Genomic DNA, 23,939 nt, shown 5'->3' with positions numbered 1-23,939 from the left:
GTGTCAATGTTGATCTTGCCCAATATTTTAGCTATCGTCATGAAATCCTCTAAAGCTTACACTTATTTTCTATACATAAACTCTTATCCTCCATATACTCTTCCTACTACCATCTCTCTTACTTCATCCTATCAACATCTTTGAGCATACCTTATCCATGCTCTTGGCTTATCATGACTTATTCTTCCTATAGGAGCACTATCTAAATTGACAAAGCTTGAGCTCTTTCTAAAAATTCAAAAAAAAAGAAAAAAGAAAAAGGAAAAAGAAAAAAAAGAAAAAAATTTCCTTGGTGAAAACCACTTCTTGTGGCAACTTGGTAGCAAGATTAAAGAGAAATAAATTTTTCCTATGGTGAGAACCACTTCTTATGGCACCTTGGATAAGTACCATGATGAAAACCTAGTAAATAGGCATCATGCATAATTTTTCCATCATCCATCTATCCCCTTTTCCCTTTTCCTCTTTGATCTTGACATTGTTGAGCTATCCTTGAGTATTGGCTATCTTATCCATGAGATTCACTATTGTGCTTGCTCATTCATTCATATCCTTCATATCCAACTTCATTCTTATTTCTCTAACCTATTACTATCCTATCTAGTTGACCCCTTGGTCTTGATCACACAAAGACAACATGGTTGTCATAGGTCTCTTGACATGGCTACTCTTTTAGACTACATGATCTCATGCTATCTCTCTTATTGTCTTCCACAACTTATGTCATATGCTATCTCGGTTGTTGGATTCACTAATTATCCTATATGCTATCTTACTCATTACTTCCATTGCTTATCCAAAACCTGCTTTATATGGCTATCTTTCCCTAGCTTGGGTACTCTTGAGGAGTCAGTCCTTGAGGATCTCTTTCACTCACTTCATACTCCTTTCTTAAATATCTTTGCTTATCCACTAGCTTGCTACTCCATCATGTCCTACACCTCGCTAGACATTGAGAGAAAATAATGTGATCTTGCTTGAGAACTAGTAATCTCTAATTCATTCTAAAAAATCTAAAAAATTCATATATGATGCTGAAAAAAATCCTAAAAATTAGAAAATGTCCTGAAAAAAATGATCATCTTAGTGAGAACCTAGCAATAGGCACTTTGATGTATCACCAAAAAAAATAAAAAAAATAAAAAATAAAATTTTATTTTGAAAAATGTCTTGACAAAATTTGTCAAGTGGCAAAACCCTGGAAACATGCACTACTTGAGACCCTTGCACCTATGTCTATCAGCCTCAATCACACACTTTGCAACACATTTCCTATCTTGGAATTGTTTCTTGTCCTCATCTCAGGGGCACAACTACTTAGCCTATTGAGGTTTCCTTGTGCGTTAGGGTTTCTTTGGAAACTCACACAAAATAGTGTATCTCAACACTACCCCCTTTGACATCATGTGTTTCTGAACACTTTTTAGATAGTTTTATGTTAGTCTCCAGTATCACAATATTTCTCACTATCAGAATTAAGTCTTGAAGAAGTGGCCTAGTGACTTACACACACACTTAAAAATTTGAGTGACTAAGCTATGCTGAATTTTATCTACTTTGTGTGCTATCTATGATGATTTATTTGCTATGTGTTCCCTCCCTAATAGTCTTTCAAGGATGTCATGGACTAGAAGACTGGGGGCATGGGGCATGTTTTCTTGATTTTTGCTTGTGGGTATACTTTGCTCATCTATAGTGTTTGGAGAATTCATGCTTGTCCTACATGACACTTTGACTTACAATGTATTATCCTTGATTATTTTTGCAAGACCACACTCGGGGGTTATCCTAGCGCTTATGCCTTGATACATGTAGTGCCTGCCCTAGTTCACATTTTTGTTATCATTGCCAAACTCTTTCTCGGTGAATTTTTTATTAATTAAGCCTAATTAAAAGATTTCATTAATGGTTTAATTTAATGAAAAATTAATATGATATTTTAATATTTATTTTATTTAATTAATTGGGAAATTAATTAAATAAAAGAATTAAATTTGAAGATAAAAGTTATAAGTTTAGATTTGGAATGTGATAATATTTATTTAATTTAATACTAATATATTTAGAGTACATTTTTAAATAAATGCTAAATAATAATATTATTTAAGTTAATAAATATTTTATCAATTAAGTTTCAAAAATAAATTTAAAAAGATATTAAAATTATTAAAAGATTCTAGATCACATGATGCATGCATGTGATTAAAATATATTAAGATAAAACAAATGGATTTAATAAAGTGAGTGCATGAGATTTGAAATTAATAAATTAATTTAAAAAAATAAAAATAAATAAAGTGAATATTAAATAAATTAATGTGCATTATTTTAATATTTATTCACACAGGAGTATGCAAACTCTTGTGAGTTGTTATGTTGACAACATAGGAGTTTGCACTCTAATTATGCACGTGTTGTCTACACTTAGGAGATAACACATTGTTTGAGCACATGGTGTCTACAACATTCTAAACACCTCATCATGTTTATCTTCTTATCGTGGAAGTTATGTGCTTAGTTGTCATGCTTATCTCCTAGTTTTTCCTAGACACATTCTAGATGCATCTTAGAGGCCTTTATATAGAGGCTCTCCTAGTGTGTATGGACATCCTCATATGCTTCGACAAGCTCATATGCTTCTACAAGCTCATAGGCTTCTACATCCTCATATGCTTCTATAAGCACTCCTAGTCACTTGGGGGGGGGGGGGGGGTTTCGGTTCTTGGAGGAATTGCGAATGTTGGAGAACGAATGAATTTTCAGAAAGGGGAAGGTTTTTGAAGGGAGGAGCTTCTCTACGATTTTCTAAGGTGTAGCAAATTAACATCAGTGTCCAGGTAGGCACTCGTGATTATTTCGCATACTCTATTATGCTTTCTCTCTTCTTGTCTTCATCGTGTTTGCTAGATTGTAATATCCCCACTAACTAGGACATTAATACCTATGAAACCAATGTTAGAATTTGTACAATAAAATTATATTTTACTATTCTAACCATTTCTCATCTAGCCATTCATACTTAGATTATGTTAACCTCTTGGACTCCATCTTGCCACTCATGTAAAAATGATCTTAAATTCTATATAGGCACGTAGCCATTCATATAGAAGTAATCACCATCTCTAAGCATTAAGTGGTAATTAATTAGATGCACAAGAATGTATATTATTATCTTAATATCCATGAATTATTTCTTATGATTTAGATCATATAATATCATTATTGGGAAATATCATTGTTCTATATTTTTATCACTATATATGTTATGTATCTAATAATAACATAATGCATAATGATGTGATAATAATCATAAACAAATTATTGATTACCTTAAGCTATTTCGATGTCTTAAGTCTTTATCACCTCATGCAATTTCCTTATTGTCGAGTGACATATGCTAATGGGTACCTTCAACCACGGGATGCACATACCATCTTGTTAGCTCGACCTCAATGTCTTTAACTACATGGAAATGTGTATGCCTTCCGACGCTTTATAGAAATCGGGTGCCCATGACCTATCTGAAACCCCCCACCTTCCTTTGATCTGACGTGTCTTCTGCAAATTAATCCTATGTGTATATTCCTCTACTCCCCTTAAAAGATGAAACCTAATATTTCCTTATTTGAAGGCACTTTGGCCAATGTGATTCTGTGTTGCCACGTATCAATCAACCCATACAAAATTTGCGATCCAATATTCCACTTGCGGTTAGAAGGTAAGGTTTTTATAAAATTATATGTACTTCATCGTTCAGCTTTTAGTTCATATCAAATGTCAATCACCTATTCAAATACCTTAACCTAAAGATTTTCAAAGGTGCCCTTTATATATATTCTTTATTTATATGCTATTCAATATAGTATTGAACATCCATGTCGCCAACTTCAAGTGAGCCTTGTGAAATAACAAAACATGACAGGCTCACTAATTATGACTTGCCAAGTATGTGCTTAAACAAAAAATGGGTTAAAGGACTCTTAAATCCATCTACCAAAGTGCAAAAGATCAGTGTGTGGAGTGAATGTTCATGGGTTTCACGAAATGAAACCATCATCTCCTTTACTCTTTTCTCAACATTGCTTCTAATGCCCTAATTATCAAAAAACTCAGACAGTGTACCAATTTTATATAAATTTGAGATGAGTGATGTCCACTTATCTCCTTCTAACACCAATCTCCCCGCTAGAATTGTAAGCTCAGATGGAAATCTCTGAAATCATGACAGTGCTCTTTCTAAAATGGTTTTCAACAAAGTCTATGGAAAATCGAAAACAGAACATTCAAATGGATCAGAGGATGTCTAACTTAAAGCATAACCTCTAAAATTTTGTGGGAAATGTGACTCATGTATCAACTTCCTCTATCACTTCTACCCATTCCAATGCAGATCCATCGAGCTAAGACACTTTATTGCCACCCTCAATTTCAATGCAACAATTGTCAATACCCATCCCTTCCAAAGTAGAGAGACTACTAGTTGGGGTTTAATTTTGATTAGCGTATTATGTCTTCTCGCCAATTAGAACTTAATAGTAAATGGGCTCATGATTGAACTTTGAGTAGCAACAATGATGTGACACTACATGATCTTCAATATGACTATTATAGTCACCAATAGCACCATAGTCATTGCAGTGATCTCCTGAAGAAGGCAATCCTCAACCTCCATGGGCCAGTTTAACCCTTAATTTATGCCCACCAAAAGAATATCCATTATGATCCATACTCACCAACTTGCTTCCTTTTATCGGTGGCTGCCTGTTCCATGCTTGTATCACTGTGGCAGGAGGTATTAAGGCTAGTGGCCTTGTTAAGCGTCACAACTTCATAATGGGCCATTGTTAGTATAAAGAGCCTGCGATTTTTAAATTGCTTAAAATTTTAAATGCCTTCCCTTAATATATTATATTGCAAGTTAAAAAAATTGAAATATGTTATTAGATTATTGTTAATATTAATTTTAAATTACTATAGTTATCGAATGATTTAATATTATTTTAAATTATAATTAACAATATTGTCACTAACAAATTTGGTAATGGATGTGAATTAATTAATTAATAATTATTGAATAATTATTAATTATTAATTGGTAATGTAAATATACATTGAAATTAAATGGAATGAATGATAAATATTAATGATTGATTATATTTATCATTTAGAAATTCATTTTATTTTTATTTTTATTGGGTTTGGATATATTTTATGATTACTTGTAAGTCACAATATGATTTTGTAAATAAGAGGGAGTTTAATTGCAAAGGTAAATTGTGAATCCTAGCTACTTGAAAGGTTACTTGAAGATGGAACCTTATTATGCATTAGTTTTATATGATTTATTAACTAATTTGATTAAATTTAATTTAATTAACATTAGTTAGTAATAGAAGAGTGTAATTAATTATTAATCCATTTAGGTAAATGGATTCTAAATGAGAGTGAATTAAATTGAAAAGAGCTATTAATATGCATGTCTCGTGGAATGATATAGTTATTGAATTGTTAATGAGATCGATTTTAATAAGGTTGACAATTACTTTATTTAAAGTCAATGAAGATAATTGTCCCTAGTGTGTTGTTAAGGAAATTGTAAATTAATTATTGAAAGATGTTAAGTACTATTCCAATGATTTGGATAATGGGAGTCGTTTCTTGGAATCTAAGGGGAGTTTTGTTTAATGTTGAGTCTAGCAAAATAATGTGAATTTTTTAATTAAAAGTCTATGAAGATTAGTTTAATGATTAATAAGTAAATATTTATCCTTCAGTTATTCTTAGAATATTATTTTAAAATAATGGAGGGATAATTCTATGTTGACTTGGAGGTTAAAATCTTACGCATTTGAATATACTTGAAACAAAAACTAAAACCTCATACTTGGCATAACCATGTGACTTCAAGAGAAAATTGAAATATGTATTTGCATCTTTATTATTTTGGGAATTTGATTGGGATAGTTTTGTATTCTATTTTCCAAAATGAGTGAGTTAACTATATGGATTAGAATGTACCCCTTGGTATTTGGAAAATCACACAGAAATGAAGGTTGAAACTTTATTGTGAATTGACACTATGTGATTTGAAAAGCAAACCAAGACATGTACTTGCACTTTGTGTTTTCTCTATGCTTGCTATTTTGGGGTTTTGGGGTTGACTAGATTGTTGACTAGTCTTAGGCTATTACCAGAGGCTCAGGGGTTATGTGTTTGTGATGTCATGTTGATATTGATCTTGATCTTTTTAAAACCCAACCATGGTTATGTGATGGTATGCTCTATGAGATGTTTGTATTTACTATTCGCTGATACTCATCAGTCTTCATGTGTGAAGCTAAGATGTATGTGTATGAGACACTTGACCTAATCATTTTGAGTCATTGATCAGTTATACTTGGATTACTTTTTGATCGCCTTGATGGGACTGAAGTGTTGATTTATTCTTGATGTTGTCATGTTGTGACATGTTTTGACTCAACCATTTTGGAGTCTTCGATCAGTATTATTTTCTTTGAGATGCCTTTTTGGTTGCTTGTTGAGAACCAATGGATATTGTGATTTATTTCGAGATTCCTTACGATTTCTTGTTGAGAACCGATAGATATTGTGATTATCATTGATACCCTCAATTGCCAATAGAGAATTGTTGTGGTCATGATTATCAATGGATGCTTTTTAGTTGCTCATGGAGATTTGATGTTCTTATTGTGGATTATCTTTTGGTATTTTTCCAATCGCTTGTATAGGACTGAGGTGATTTTGTGATTTATGATTCCATGAGCCTAGAGTAGGTTATCTACTTGTAGTGTCGAGAAGTGGCTTGCAATGGGGGTTGGGGCCCTAAGTGGCTACTAGGGTAACTCATTGTAAGTTTTATTAATAAGTGAAAAAATTTACACTAAATGGGGATTAAAATGAACCTAATAAGATAATTGTATGTTCTCGCCCATGCCTTGAGTGCTAGTACAGACTAGGATGGGAGTAGAGAGAATGCTTGGTTGCAACCTTGTATATCATAGTATGCCTCACTAGTACGAGAGGATACTAGTGGCCACATAGGGATCACTAGGGGGCCGGGGTCTATTGAGAGACTACCAGGGTAACTCTAGCATGATCCATGCGATGACACTTTTTCGCTTACATAGTAGGTTTCTTACATGTCTTTGTTGTGCCTCTGGGTGTAGATGTTGATCTATGTGTTGGAACCTTTGAGTTAACATACTTTTAGGATTCTTGGACTTAAAGAGTATTTGTGTTATGTGATTAGATATCTTATTTGAGACTTGAGACTATCTCCTCTAGCGCTATCTTTGTTGGCATTTACCTTCATTATGTTCTTGGATCATTATGATGGATGTTATATCTCATGATGGATGTATTTACTGACATGTTTCTTTATATTGATGATTAGCATGTGATAGATGTTGTTATCTTCTTTGTAGGATCATCCTATGCTTTATTCCTACATGTTAGATTTCCTTCTGCATATGCTGTAGTATGTTTTAGGAGTGACATCCCTACTATGATAATGTCGATGATCTCTTCGATGACTTGGGATGTTACACGTGGAGGGATGGCTAGGGCCCACGATGGTCTAATGATGCTATTGATGGTTGAGAGGAACCACACACTTAGATTAGATGTGTTTTATGATGGATGGATATCTTTTACGATGGTTGTTATATCTTTATTGATGGATGGATGTATCATGTATGTTATTAGTTTGATTTACTTTATTGCACTTGTATCATGGATTTGATGAGGATTATGTATCTTTATTTTTACATATGTTTAATCCTTTAAGCTTCTCTTACCCTGTGACATGTACAATGGATGATTGAGCATTTTGAATTTAATTGCCAAGAGGCATTCAGAACAAATGTATATTATGTTCTGTGGATTATTCTTTAATGTGGATGTGGTAGTTGTTAGACTTAGTAGTAGTTAGATTAAATGTGACTCAATGTCTTGGGATCCTTAAGGAGTATAACCTGTTATTTATACTTTTTAGTGGAATGTGTGTATTGCTTCTGCCACTATGTGTTTGATATGAATGGTTTATCTTTCTTGTTTAAAAAAAAATTGTTTGGAAAATTTAGTAAAATTTGGGTTAATTCTTTTGGATCCCTTGGCAGGGCGTTACAATACAGGTGTAATCTTCCTATATTCAACTTAGGGAGTCTAATTGCATTACCCATCTTGACCTATATGTCTTTGATGCTTAAGTTGGATTCCCACATTTCTATCTAACATAGATCATATTCATATCCTCATAGTCTTACTAGTGATGATTGTATGATCTTATGATGTCCCTAATAAGGTTCGATGATAAAAAAATAGGACCTACTTATGTAACCCTTGCAATTGCATCTTTTCATACTAGCTTGCATTCTAGGGTTCATTCTAGCTTAGCTTCACATTTTGTATCTTGAGAGAGCTCTCTTCTTTATCTTTCATGGATTTATTAGCTAACTACATTCATCCTTCTCTTGTGTCTTCTCGATGTTATCTTATCTCTTCTTTCCTATTTCTCACTTCTTTTCTATCTTACAATCTCCTCTATGCTTTTGACCTATCTTTGCTAATCTTGACATCCTGGATCCATTTTTGGGAACAAAATTCAAATTTGGGTTCATCTTGTTACTTACAATTTATTTCTTCTTCTATGTAGTTGGCTGACCTATTGAGGCTTAATCTTTGAATCTTATTGGGGAATTCATCATTTCTTCATTTCTTCATCATTTCTACTCTCTTTCACTCTTTGCTTTCATTTTTATTTCATCTCATTTCATCTTTCTTCTTTCTCTGACCTAATTCTTATGCTTTATCTTTCTTGGTCAAAGTTAGTCAAACTAGGGCATATCTTCATTGCTTGGTGGCCACTCTTTGGTCTTAATCTCTTAACTATCATCATGAACTTTTCTTTGTTCTAAATTGATCAAATCTAGCATATTTCTGCATCTCCTCTATCTCATTATGATTTGAATCCCAAGGGGGCATGAATATTCTATCATTGTTACAAATTATTTTCTTCTACAACTATCTATTTTCTCTTGATCTATTTACTTTTCTTGATGTTAGTACTCTTCTTGAGTTCTTATACCATCTCTATCCTAGTGTTCAGTACTATCGCTATCAAACTATACATTCAAGACTTTTTTTTATCTATTTCTGCATTTCATTCTTCATAATCAGATCACTTTATCTATTGTTGCATACATGGATTATGTATTCTTTGATGTCATGTGTTCCCAAATCAATCACACATTAGTCAGAGAGGGGAAAATGTAATCAACTAAAAATGGTCATCAAGACTATGAGCCCCCTTTTTAGCATTTTTCCATAATTTATCTAATAGTTATTTTTGATCAAATCCTCAAAAATCTATTTATTTGATTATAACCTATGGTATGACCACTTTATCCCAAGTTCATATTTAATTAACATAACATGTCCCCCTTTTAATTAAATAAAATTCCCCACTCATCTCTTATCCTAAGTATGCACACATAAAGCATTGTTCCTTTTTTAGAAATAAAAGAAAAGGCATTTTTGTCTACAAATGAATGCACAATTTTCTATGTGAGAGGAATCTTCTATTTTAAAAATAACTTTAATTCTCCTCCATACATGTCAAACCCTCTCAAAAGTCAACCATTAATTGTGATTGGTTGAGAAGCTTGGGCACATGGATCACTCAAGATGTATTCTTTTCCCTTTATTATTCTTCTTTTTCCTCTTAATCTCTACCATCCATTTTTCTTTAAAAGGGAGGGCTCTCTCCTCATTCAAAAAATCTTATTCTCTTATGCGATTGTTATGATATACATTTTATTGGTGATTTTGGAGACTTGGAGCATTCTTCCATTCTTGTATTTTAGCTTACCTCTAATTCTACTTACACTATGGCATACTTTTTAGCTTGGTTTCATTTATGCTTTAGCTTAGTTCTCTTTGTTAGCTTGCATATAATTTAGAATAGCTTGCATTTACATTGCATTTTATTCTAGATTCTTGGATATTGGCACTCTTGTCTCTACTCTTTGAATCTCTCATTTTATGGTGCACCTTAGTAGGGTTGCATAGTTTGGTTCATTTGAGAGCCACCATTTCATAGCCTTTGCACATCATAGATAGGGAGCTATAAGCCAGCTCTTGAGACTCCCTCTTCCATGGGTTCTCTCAAGAATAATGGTTTATAGAAGTGTGACACTTTTATGCACACATTAGGGTCTTGGCCAAGAATTGATAGAGTCTTTTTCTTTTTAACTTTACTCAATGCCAACCTAGAATGGATAGCTAGAGATTAGGTCTCTTTGTTTGGGGCTCCCTCTTCTTTCCTTTTCCTTTTTTTGTTTTTTCTAAGGTGTTCTTGAGCCATGACTCAGTGCTGATTACCTTAGATGCAGTTCCTAATGTATCTACATTGAATATCTTTCTCTTAATAGGACTCAATGTCTTTGAAACTAAAGAGAAAGGATTCTTTGAAGCTAGGGAAATGAGATTTGGAGCTTTGGAGACTCTATCCACTTCAAATGTTTTCTTTGCTGCTTCATCTGACTTAGTAGATTCAATTTCACTACTCCCACCATCTCCAAGATCAACCACTTGTATTTGGGGGCTACTTAATATGAGTAATGTGCACTTATGGATGGGACTGGACTATTGTGGGTTAAGAGAGCCATCGTGATTGTAGTATCCTTCAATTCTTTTGCCTTCTTCTTCTCCATCTCTATCTTTGTTCTGATCACTGGCACTGAACCATCTTGACAAGTCTTATCAAGTGGGATATTCTTGTTAGGAGGTTGATCACCTCCTCTATCTAGTTGAGCAAGTCCTTGAGTGAGAGGTAGGATTGTGCCTGAAGCACCAATTTGAGAAGATGAATTTGCTACTACATTTGGGGAGGACTAGGCGAGTGTGCCTTTTCTCTTACTTTTTCATTCCATGGTCCACTCAACCCAATTTCTAGTTTTCTTGTAGATTTTGGCCATCATCATATCTAGATCCTTTACAACATCTTCAAAAGGTTTTGAACTTATGGGAGTGTTCCTCATCTTGGTCAAATAAGTATTGCTATACATATTTTGACCATCATCTTCAATTCCATCTACATCTATATACACCTTATACATCTTCACTTGATCAATTTTCAATTTGGCAAAGGCTTGGTCATGGCTCTTGAACTCATCTTTGAAATTAGCCCAATAATAATCAATCATGGTGATATGCTTCATCATGCTCTTGATTTGTAGAACATCTCTGGCATACCTGTCTGAATCAAACATAGGTCTTAGGACTTCATACATGTCTAGCTTATATTTCTTCTTGAATACCTTCATCATGTTCTTGGCATTAGACCAGGTGTTGCAACTGAAGACTCCAACTTCGTAGGGAATTCATATTCCTTCTTCTTTGAGCTTTTGCTCAGGATTTTCACTTGCAGAGCTTGTCATATAATCTCGATCAACATGATCATTTCACTTGGATACCTTGGTAGCTTCAAAGGGAACCCGTAAAATGGTACAAGACACAAATAAGAAAATGATGAGAACTAAATAAATAACATCCAAACTGACTGATGGAGGCCATGGCTTCAAGGCTGAATCTTCTCTCTAGGAATCCTTGTAGTTCCTTGCAAATCCTCATGGTAAACACGTCATTCACCTTAACATAATTTGTATAACTATTATGCAATTGGAGACATGGGTAAAACTCATAAGACTTAACATCATCAGGGAAATTCTCTAATCTTGGAAGGCTTGGCCATAATTGCAATGAAGCCAACATGTAAATTAAGAAGGAAGACATGTAGAATATATTGTAAAATTTGGCTACCTAGAGAGCATTGGAAAGAATCTCACTTACCTCTTGTGCCTAATCAATGTATTGGGTGTCTAAGAATATAACTTGAAACAAAAAGAAATATTGCTCAACAAAATTTAAGGCTTCTACTTCATGTCTTAATCTATAAAGGACCAAAATGTTAATTATTTTTGGCTTAAGATTGGTCTTAAAGAAAGTTTTAGGAACTTTCCTCTTATCACTCTATGGCTTCTAGAACCAATTTCTCATGATCTCCTTCCTCTAGATCATCTTGTTTGCTAAGAATTTTGAGGCAGCCCCATCAATAGTCAAGTTAGAGAACTCCTCTTGCACTAGCACATGAAGACAATTTACCATTATCTTCCTATCAATTAAAATTAATACTATATCATTAGGCAAAACAATTTGCCTGATTTCTAGATTGTAGTGATGAATGCATTTGTAAATAAGCTTTGGGGCTTGGACTACAACCAAAAAACTAGTAGCCTCAACTAATCTAATTAGATTTCCACAATCCATTAGATTTTTTCATTCTTGCATTCTCTCATCTTGATGATGGATCACAGAGTGTGATCCGAAACGTTGATGCTAAAAAAACAAACACAATCAAATCCAGAAGCAAAAGTTAAAAAAGCCTCAACTAAGCCACATCTTCAAAGCTTCTCTATATATAATCAGATGAATCCATTTAGATTTGACCCTCCTTTTGAAATCTGCCATGTCATAGAAGCGAAGGGAGGTATCTGTAAAAATTTTTAGTTGGGACTTTATCCTAGTCACACCATCAAAACCCATGAACTTGGTCACCATAAGCTTATGAATAAGATTTTGAACTAAAAAGGTGAATAAAAATACAAATGCAACAATTACATGCTTTCAAAAAGCTATGTGTATTGATAGAATAAGGGATCAAAGAAATGAGGTAACTCTTTCAAGTGCTTGTGTGCTTTTATATGAGAGTCTTGATTCATCTATTATTCATTAGAATTTGTGCCACATGGATAAAATTTAAGGAAATACCCATTGGATAGTAAATGAAAAAACTCAACGAACATTTAGGGATCTTTTCACTATTCTATTGGGCATAATGGTAACTTTCTATAAGCCCATTACTTACTTTTTCATTTTCTTTTAAGTTTTAGAAAGTTATCATTGGAGTAGTCCATTAATGAAAATCCACCAATTTTGACTACATCTTCTTTGTATAATAGTTTGATCTATTCTAATATGATTCTAACATACTCCTAATCTAGTGTGGGGAACAAATTTACATGTTAGCTCGATCTTTCTTGTATAAGCAGAAAATTTCTTGCATGGGTTGGGAACCCACTGAGGAGAAGAAAACTTCCATTTTTTCTACTAACACTTCCTTATAGGTTGAATCTTTGAAAAATACATTTTTGGCCATTAAGGATGTTTAATTAAGGTGTACAAATCTATTTGGGCAACATTTAACATCCTATTTTTTTGCCTTTAGTTGCTTTGTAGAAAATCATCTTCATGGGTTGGAAAATGACCATGGAGAAGAAGTTTTTAGGTTTTCTACCAAGGCTTAATGTTTGAGTTATGATGAATCTAAATCATGTTTAGGAGATCCATCTTGGATTCAAACAACAATTTTCTGTAGAATTCTACACTTTTTGCATGCTTTTAAGCTATATCTATCTCTAAATGGTCTTTTGTGGGAAATTGCCTTCATGGGTTGAAAACCTTCTAAGGAGAAGGCAATTTACAAATTTCCACTTAATGCTTGTTTATCAAGGGATGTCATGCCATTGTACCTAAAAATGGTTATCAAGATCATTAGCCCCCTTTCTCAGCATTTTGGCTAATTTAATTAAAAGAACATGTCCCCTTCTAATTAAATAAAAGATCCCATTCTTCTAACCCACATAATGTGTACACACAAAGTCCTCTTTCTATTTTGCAAATAAAAGAAAAGGCTTTTTGAGACTTTTGTCTTATTTAGGAAGTCAACTTGTATTCTATTGGTTGACTTGTGTGTGCACATGGATCACTCTTCTTTTCAAATACAACCGTTGATCATTCACCATCTCCATCTTAATCTCTACCATCCATACAAATTTAAAATGGAGAGAGCTTTCCCCCTAAAAGGGTCCACACTCTTGAGTATTGTTATGCTATAGGTTTTCTATTCAAATTCTTGAGAGCTTTTGTGGAGAATTCTATTTCTTGTCTACATTTCTTTCATCCATGGCATTTTTTCATATGGAATTCTAGTTTAGTTGCATGTAGTGTAGTTCTTTTGCAAATAGTTTAGATCACATAGTCTAATTAATATGGATGTAACACTATCATTTTCTTAGTCTAGTTACATTGTGCATTTCATCTTAGTTTACTCTCATCCTTGCATTGCATATTCAAGAGTTCTTTGACACTAGTATTCTTGCTCTTGCTCAAAGAATCTCCCATCTCATGGTTTACTAGCAAGGGCCATGTTTCTAAGGCTCAGCTAAGAGCTTTCTTTTATGCTCATTTGTATACCTCTTTCACTCCATGATTAGGAAGCCCTAAGCTACCATTTCAAGCTTTCCAACCTATGGAGAACCTTAGACAGAAGGGTTTAGAGAAGAGCACTTTTCTTAGTGTAAATTTTTGGTGTTCACCATGGGGCAGAACATTTATTTTTTCTCTTCTTTTAGTTGTATTTTTGGCATTTTCTATATTTTGTTCGTAATTTTTTTTTTTTTTTTAAAGTCACAATTCTCGGGTAATATTTTTCCAGTATTACATGATAGTTCTTATAACTATTAGGTGATACATTTTTGGAAAAAGTGTCATATAGGAATACTAAACATCATCACCTTGGTATAGGAATCTCTGCCATCTGGCTTAAGAAGAAATATCACACACAAAAAAATCCTATTGTGTGGCTATATTGTGAAGTATCATGCGATAGTCTTCCAGTGAAAACTATCACCTGATAGGGATTTTCTTTTTGATTGGGGTGTTTTTAGTTAGTTTTCAATTTTTGCTTACTGCTTGCTATTCTTGTTGTAGGTCTTTAACTATTTTTCAAAGGACCATTTACAAATTCATTTTTGCTTCTTTTGGAGCTAACCCATGGTGCTAACAATTGTGTTTGCAAGTTTCCATCTTGAAAACCTTAGCATTGCCTAAAAGAATGCATTTCAAAGCTTCACATGTATTGGGGCTACTCATGATTTTTTGCAAGGCTTCTCGATGCATAAAAACCCAACTTGCTTATTTTTTGATTTCATGTGTGGCATCTACTAGTTGTTCATTTTTTAGGCACATTAAACTTGTGATTGAGGTTCTTTGATGATAAGAGAGTATGCTCTTCACCCTTGCAGTGAATCAAAAATCTTGACCCACCCTTTGATTTCAAAAGAAATAGGGTAATTCAATCTTCTTGGCATGTTTGGGCGAAGCAATCAAGGTAGGAGAGTATGCTCTTTACCCTTGAGGTGAATCAGAAATCTTGACCCTTGAGAGTGGATCCATTTTGTGGTAGTTAGGATCCTTTAGAGGGCCTGTTCTCAGACAACCTGAGAGGAATGACCCAAGTGGGGACAAGAAAATTATCTGGCTCTTCCAACCCACTATAAAATCAAGGCTATCAAGGACACAAAACCTTGGTATACATAGTGTTTGTCTTTGCTTAGCATGATCGCTTATGGGATTTTGACCATAGGGAGATCACTAGGCAAGAATACTTAAGGTGACCATGAGGTCTATTACCTAGCGCAAGGTGTGGTGTCCCTTAATTGGGAGGAAGAGGAACACTATGAATGAAAGCCCTTTCTAAACACCTTAGGTTAGTAGCTATCCTATTTTGCTGCTCAACTTCTTGGTGTAAGGATCGATCCTAGTGGACTATTTAGATCACCCCAAGATTTACACTAACCATATATGTTTCGTTGGTTGTGCTTATAGCACTACCACGACAAAGCCAATATCTCTTATGGGTAACCACTTGGTGTCATGTGAAGGAGCATCAAGCATGGGCCAAGTTGTTAAGTAATGAGCCATGACCTTAAGGTAGATTGCTTGGCTACTATTTTCAAATATGTTGACCAGTGTTAACATTCTTACACATCAAAAAATCTCAGTATTATTGGTAGAAAGGTTGTCCTAATATCACAAGTGCATGTTGGCAAGGTTGTTTTTACCCTTGTTCAATTTTTTGAGACATGTTCAACACTTACTATTTCCAAACCTTGTTGATAACCAACATAAACTGAAAACATACACTATCTGATCTAAGAATCATTTGATTGTCAAAACTAAAACACAAATCCTGGAGTCAAAATTGGTCTTTTGCACACAAACTAGCACTTTATCACCTGGTCTTTGGAGAAATATTGTGCAACAATAATTTTTCAAAATTGTGTCTCCCTCATGTTATGAGATATATTGCCCTTGTATACCACGATCTATCACATCGCTTTGTGTAAACTATCACCAAAGAGAATAGTATCGCCCTACTACTGAAAATTGTGTCACATGGCATTTTATGCTATCCTACTATCACCTGATTTCTAAGAAAGTATTACTTGAGGCTATTTGCTGTCAAAACATAGTCTGTGTTTTGATTTTTCTGATTTAGGGTCTCATTACTTCCATCCCCTGGGTCCCGGTTGCACATCCATATGTTAGGAAGTTGTCCTAGGTTAAAAAGATGGGTTCAATCTATTAGATGTAAGTCTTGAAACATCACTGATAAATCACTTGTCAAGATCCATTTACCATTCTATTTTAACTATTTTCTATTGAGCTTCTTGCTCGCTCACTTAGCTTGAGTCACCAATGTTGTAAATTCTTGAGCATTTTTTGACAAGCCATCTATTATACTTTGACAAGTGACTAATCTTGATTGTAAGAGCTTCAAATCTGACTTACTTTTCTTGTTGTATTAAACAAATACAAGTCCTTACATGCTAGTTACAACTAGATTTCAAGTTGGGATCAGTAGTCATACCTCTTTTTTTTTCAAATAATTAGAAACCCCACCTAGTCGTCCTCATGGAAAGCCTTGTGTGGAAGACCTTGAGCCTATTGAAATGCAGATAGCTAACATTAGGCATAATTTGCTTTATAGTTTTGAAAACCCATTTGGCACACCTTGTGAGACAACTAAGGGTGAGAATGGTTTGGTCACCATGGTGCACCCTAATGAAGTCCAACATCATTTAGAAGAACAAGCACATGAAAATAAAAGGATTTTAGAAGCCATGTATGCTAGGGAGAAATAACATCAACAAGCTAAAAACAATAACCATACCCGCCATGAAGGGAACAATGAGACATGCTCTTGAAATCCTTTTGATGGAAATGATGGCAACAACACACCTCCAAGAACTCCTAGAGTCACCATGGGCACATGCCCTTGTCATCATGAAAATGATGAAGAAGTAACTAGCAAGGATGTTATAAAATTCCAACAAGATGACTTTTCTCAAAAACTAATGCTTAGAACTTTGGAGGAAAACAAAGACCAATATTTTCGATACATGGAAATAAGAGGATGGAAAATCCCCCAAGATTTTGATATAGAGCACATAATTCCAAAATGAGAACTCACTAAAGCTAAAATATTAAGGGAAGAAATACAAGAATTGAGGAAACAATTTGTACAACTACAAACTTCAAAAGAACCACCTAAAACTTAATTTGTTGAATCAATATGTGTCCTTCCATTTGATAGGAGTCTCTACATGCTACCATTTCCTAAGGATATAGAGGTTCCTAGGTATGAAAAATATGATGAAATGGTGATCCTCACGATCATGTGAATTTTTATGCATGAAGACACCTTTCTTATGTGGTTATTTCCTAGGAGTCTAAGAGGGAAAGCTATTGAATGGTTCACCAAATTGAGTCCTACTATGTAAGCATTTGATAAACTTGCAAAACATTTTATTTAGAAATAATCCTATAATATTCAAAATCTTGTAACAATGCTAGACTTATGTAACATCAAACAAAAATCAAGAGAACCCTTCGCAACATATCTTTAATGATGGATGCCATTATACTCTCGCTATCCCTGGCAAGTTCCTGAGGCTGAAAAAATCAATAATTTTGTCAATAGGCTCGTACCAAAATTATACTTTGATCTAAGAAAAAAATTATTCACATCCTTCAATGCCATGGTTGAGAGTGTGTATCGTATTGAAGATGATGCTATCAAAGAGGTGATATTGTCATAAACAAAGACGAGCAACAATGGAAATGATAAAGACAAAGGTAAACCTTGGAATAAAAACAAGTATGTTGTCAATGATGTAGTAGTATACACTCCTAAGACCAAGGAACCTATGCTTAATCTTTCTACTACCATTTATGCCACAAAGCAACAAGAAAATGTGAAACCACAAACACTTGACAAGAGCTCTAAGTTTAATAAGAAACGACATGTTTACACACCAATGATTGAGCCCTATGAAGTGGTCTTAAAAAATCTAATTGCAAATAAGTTGATTTCTTTGCTAGATAATTCTTGACCCTATGACTCACTTGTCAAACCCCCATGGTGGAGAGAGGATCACATCTATAGTTATCATCAAAGCAAGGGTCACAACACTAAAAACAATTTTAAGCTCAAAGATATAATTCAAGATCTTATTGAGGAAGGCAAAGTTGTCATAGATGGTCTCACCAAAAATGCTGATCACAAAGCTTTTAAACAACCCTTACTAGAATACAAGAAAGGTGAAACCTCTAAAGCCACTAAAAATAATCATGATGCCAAGATTATCTATGCTTATGCTAACACAGACAATGTTATAGGCATGCTCGAGCCTGTTGAGTATTTATGCATGGAAAATTATAATGATGACAACCGATATGTAGGTGAATGACCTAAAGTTGTCTTAAAACTGTGCAATGTTCCTCAATGCCATAATTACTCTAGAACTAAGGTGGTGCTCTAGGTGACTGATTCTTTTCCATCATAAAGTGAACCACTTAATACAACACTAGAGGGCAATCTAAGGTTGTTCTAAAAGTTGCCCAAGATCCTAAGAATGCTTCATCTTCTAAACAACCAACTACTTCTAGGATATCCAACTATGACCTTGTAAGTCTACAATGTACCTTGGCTCAGATTTCCATTTTTGAGTTGTTAGAGTTATCTCTTTTACACAAGGATATCCTGCAAAAAGCTTTACACTCTACCAATGTTCCCATAGAAATTGATGCAAAATGATTCCAAGCTATGGTGAACCATATATCTTTACCTCACCACCTCACTTTTTCCAAAGAAGATGACCGAGCTCTTAGTCATCCCCACAACCTTGCTCTCCATGTTGAAGTCCAAATCTTTCTTACTCACTTTTTCCAAGTCTTGATAGACAATGGTGTAGGGTTAAACATTATTTCATTTAACATGATCCAACAGATGGGCATGTCAGAATTTGCTATTGACCCTAGGTGCAAGATCACCATAAAAGCCTATGATGAAGTTGAGATACCTTCTATGGTCTAATTGTGCTATCAATTAGAGTTGGTCTAGTGGAGAAGGATGCTATTTTCCAAGTCCTAGATATACCCCTTGCATACAATTTATTGTTGGGATGACCATGGATTCATCACATGCAACTAGTGACTTCTACGTACCATCAATGCATCAAGTTCCCTTTTAATGGTACTAAAGTAGTTGTCCGTGGTGACAACTCAATGTCCATCAACACATTGTCTACTATTGAAACACTGGTTCCAAATAATTTCTCTTCTCATGAGCCAACACTATCTTTTATAGAGTGTGAATATAAAATGAAAATGATGAGTCTTGGTATGGGTGAATACACTTTAGACTCTATTGTTTCCCTACCTATTTCCCCTCAATCTTATGGGAATCCATCTACCAAAAAGAAACCTTTCATGTCTACAATAACTCTTTTTGGCACTTTTGTACAATCTTTAGTTCCCTTAGAAGTAGAAAAACAAGAACAATATATTAAAGATTGGATATATAGGGGAGAGGAAGATGTAGAAGATATTATAGTCAGCACTCCCATTTCTCCTAAATGATATGGAAAAGGATATAAGATGCTCGAAAACATGGGCTATCAAGGTCATGGGTCCTTAACTGGTAACAAAAAAGTTCTAGCTAAACCTTTAAGTCATACTCAAGGTCATGATGCTTAAGATACTACTGGCCTAGGATTTGGGCTAGACGATAATATGCTAACATCTACTCAAAATGCATCCATATCTAGTGAATCAGAGGATGGTGATTCTCCCTTTATTGCTGCCACTTCACAAGATAAAGACTTTATACCTATAACTTCTCTTCTTTGGGGAGAAGAAAAATTCACTACCAATAATGATGCTGAGGTTTCCACCTCTAGACAACTAAAACAGGATGAATCTAACCCTAAAGATTTAAATAGAGGATGGATTAGACAAAATATTTTTTGTCTAATTGGTAGAGATTAGAGTATAGACTCTTAAGAGTATGGATGGGAAATTTTATCAGACACCTCTTGTGAACTTGAGGTTGATGTCATTCACACATATGCAATCCAATCAAATGTGGTAGACGAGTCTAGTAAAGGGTCTGATGATTTTGGCTCATAAAATGCTTTAGTGTTCCATGCTAGTCCCTTTAGGACTATTCTTGATCTAGATACCTTTGCAACATTCACTATATGTTCAACTTCACATGTCACCAGAGATGACTCTTTTTGCATCAATCACATTGAAGCTTTTACCTCACTCTAATTGATTCATCTCGATCTCATAGATTGGTCCATTCAACATTAGAAATCAGAAATATAGTCTTTTTAGAATGACTATGAGATCACCTATTACCTAAATGCCATAGAACCCATCACTTCTTCCACCAGTGAACCCACAATTCATATGATAGAATAAGATATCAAGTACCTTAGCAATAAAATCAAAAGAAAAAATAAATGGTCAAATGGCAAAAACCACATTGTGGTGGTATCTAAACCTAAAAATAGAAAAAATAAAGATGTATCTAATGGTGAAAACCTCTTTGAGGCACCTGTGGATGAGGTACATGGTAGTCTACCAAGCTATTTTCAAGATAGATCACCGATTCTCATTGAGCCTACATAGCCAATCAACTTGGGGATAAAGGAATCTCCTAAAATCATTCATGTAGCTCAATCATTGTCAGCTGATGAAAAGGAACAATTTGCCCAATTTTTTTCAAGATGAAAAGATCAATTTTGCATGGACATACTTGGACATGCATGGACTTGACACAGATCTTATCTTGCATCATTTGTCTATTTCTCTCAATATCAAGCCTGTTAAACAAAAATTGAGAAAGATGCATCCACATGTAGCCTTGTTGGAGAAAGCAAAATTGGAAAAACTCTTGAGTGTAAATTTCATTAGAGCAATTGACTATGTAGAATGGACTTCCAACATTGTACCTATATCCAAACATGATAAAACAATCTAAGTTTGTACTAATTTCAGAGATCTTAACAAATCATGCCCCAAGGATGACTTTTTGCTACCAAACATTGATATGATAGTGGACATGACTACAGGTTATGAAATGTACTCCCTTATGGATGGTTTTTCTGGGTACAATCAAATTAAGATAGCTCTAGCTAATCAAGAGAAGACAACCTTTACATGTGCATGGGGTGCTTTCTATTGGAATGTCATTCCTTTTGGGATCAAGAATGCTGGTGCTACCTACCAAAGAGCAATGACCACCATATTCCATGATATGATGCGTAAAAATATGGAAGACTTATTTGATGACACATTGGCAAAATCTAAAAAAAGAGATATAGATCTTGAAGACCTTAGTTTGATATTGGACTACATGGAACAATTCCAACTTAGGCTAAACCTAAAAAGGTGTGTGCCTTTTGGTGTCACTTCTAGAGAATTTCTAGGCCACATTATCTCAACAAAAGGTATTGAATTTGATCTTGAAAAGGTCTAGGCTATCATGGATATGCCTCCTTCAAAAAATATCAATCAACTTAGAAGTCTACAAGGATGTCTACAATCCATAAGAAGGTTTATTTCTTAAGTGGCTAATAAAACTCAACCTTTTAACAAAAAATTGCACAAAGGTTCTACTCATATATGGAATGACGAGTGTCAAAAAAGTCTAGATCAAATCAAAGGATACTTGGCAAAAACTCTAGTTTTGATGCCAGCTATTCCAAGCAAACTGTTGATCTTGTATATCTTAGCTACAACTTCTTCTCTAGGAGCACTATTAGCCCAAAGTGATGAGACTAGTAAAGAACAAGCTATACATTATATTAGTGAAACTTTGGTTTCTTATGAGATGAATTATACCAGAATTAAGAAAGCCTATCTTGTAGTGGTCTTTGCTTCTCAAAAGTTTTGACATTACATGTTGGCACATGCAATTCACCTATTTGCTAGAATTGATCCTTTAAAATATCTATTGAGCAAAGCTATGCTTACCAATCATCTAGCTAAATGGATGATGATTCTTTTAGAATTTGACATTTAGTATGTCGAATGTAAAGTCATCAAAGGAGAAGCTATAGTTGACCAAATAGCTAATTTTCCTCTAGAGGATACAACACCCATACAAGCTAAATTTCTAGATGCCTTAATTATGCACATCACTGAGAGAGCTTAGAAAATGGTCTTTGATGAGTCTAATACACAAAATGGAGCTGGAGTAGGTATCTTGTTTGTTTCCCCTCATGGATATATGGTCCCCAAATCTTACAAACTCTTGTTCCCTTGTACAAACAACTTGGCAGAATATGAGGTTTTAACAAATGGGATCAAGATGGCTCTTGAATAGAGAATAACTAAATTGCATATCTATGGATATTCTCAACTTGTTATTAACCAAGTAAATAATGACTATCAAATGAAAGATGACAAGTTGATACCTTACAAAAAGTTGATAGATGCTCTAAGGAACTACTCCACTTTTGTGACATTTCAACAAATTCCTAGAGTAGAAAACAAAGCTGCTGATGCATGGCCACTCTAGCATCTATTCTCCAACTAGAAGAACATGAATCCCAATTTGAGTTCCTAGTGGAAGAATTGCATCATCCCACCTATGATTTCTCTCATAATCAAGTGATCTACACTATTGTAGGTCACAATTCCTTCCGTTATGCTGCCATCTTCTCTTACTTACATGATCAAATTGTTCCTAAGAACCTCATGTGCAACCAAAAATGCCAATTCTTCCACAACACCTCACATTACATCTTAGTCTCTGGTGACTTGTATAGAAAGGGTCTAGATGGAACATTGCTTAGGTGTTTAGAGCTAGAAGAGTCTGAAAAGGCACTTGCTGAAGTCCATGATGGAATTTGTGGGGCACATTCTAATGTCCTTGCACTTGCTTGAAAGCTACTTAGGTTAGGTTATTACTGGCCAATAATGCAAGCTGATGCTGTTCGTTATGCCAAGTCTTGTCAAAAATGTCAACTCTATGGTAACTTAATTCATGTTCTTGAATGTGAGTTGATTCCTTCTGTGACATATTGGACATTTCAACAATGGGCCTTTGACTTGGTTAGCAAAATTCACCCAAGTTCATCTAGTGGTCACAAGTCCATCATTACAACAACTAAGTATTTCACCAAATGGGTTGAAGTTGTTCCATTATATGCTGCTATAGGAAAACATGTTGCCCTATTTATACTAGATCACATCATTTGTCAATATGGCATTCCTTCCTCTATTGTCACTGATAATGGAGGACAGTTAAAAAATAAGGACCTAAGGCAACAATGCAAGAAGTTTTGAATCAAACAACACTAGTCTTCTATTTATTACCCTCTAGGGAATGCTCAAGTAGAGGCCTCCAACAAAACATTGCTAAAAATCTTGCATCGCATAGTTCATAAGACTGGGAGAGATTGGCACCTACAGATAAATCCTATACTTTGGGCCTATAGAACTACCATCCACACTCCTATAGGGGCTACACCTATTTCTTTAGTTTATGGCTCTTAGGCCGTTCTCCCTTTAGAAGTAGAGATCCCCTCCTTGCGAGTCTCTTTACATGGGTTGATAACTAATGAAGGCCATAGAGCTATGCAAATACAGGAATTAGAGACTCTTGATGAGTGTTGTAAGGCAACTTTTGATCACATGAGGGTTTATCAAAAGTGCATGTC

Source organism: Cupressus sempervirens, chromosome 1, assembly GCF_028749045.1.
Source record: "Cupressus sempervirens isolate cs-2001-9-10 chromosome 1, ASM2874904v1, whole genome shotgun sequence".
Taxonomy (NCBI): domain Eukaryota; kingdom Viridiplantae; phylum Streptophyta; class Pinopsida; order Cupressales; family Cupressaceae; genus Cupressus; species Cupressus sempervirens.
The sequence above is the reverse complement of the archived record's forward strand: the minus strand, read 5'-3'. Positions refer to the sequence as shown.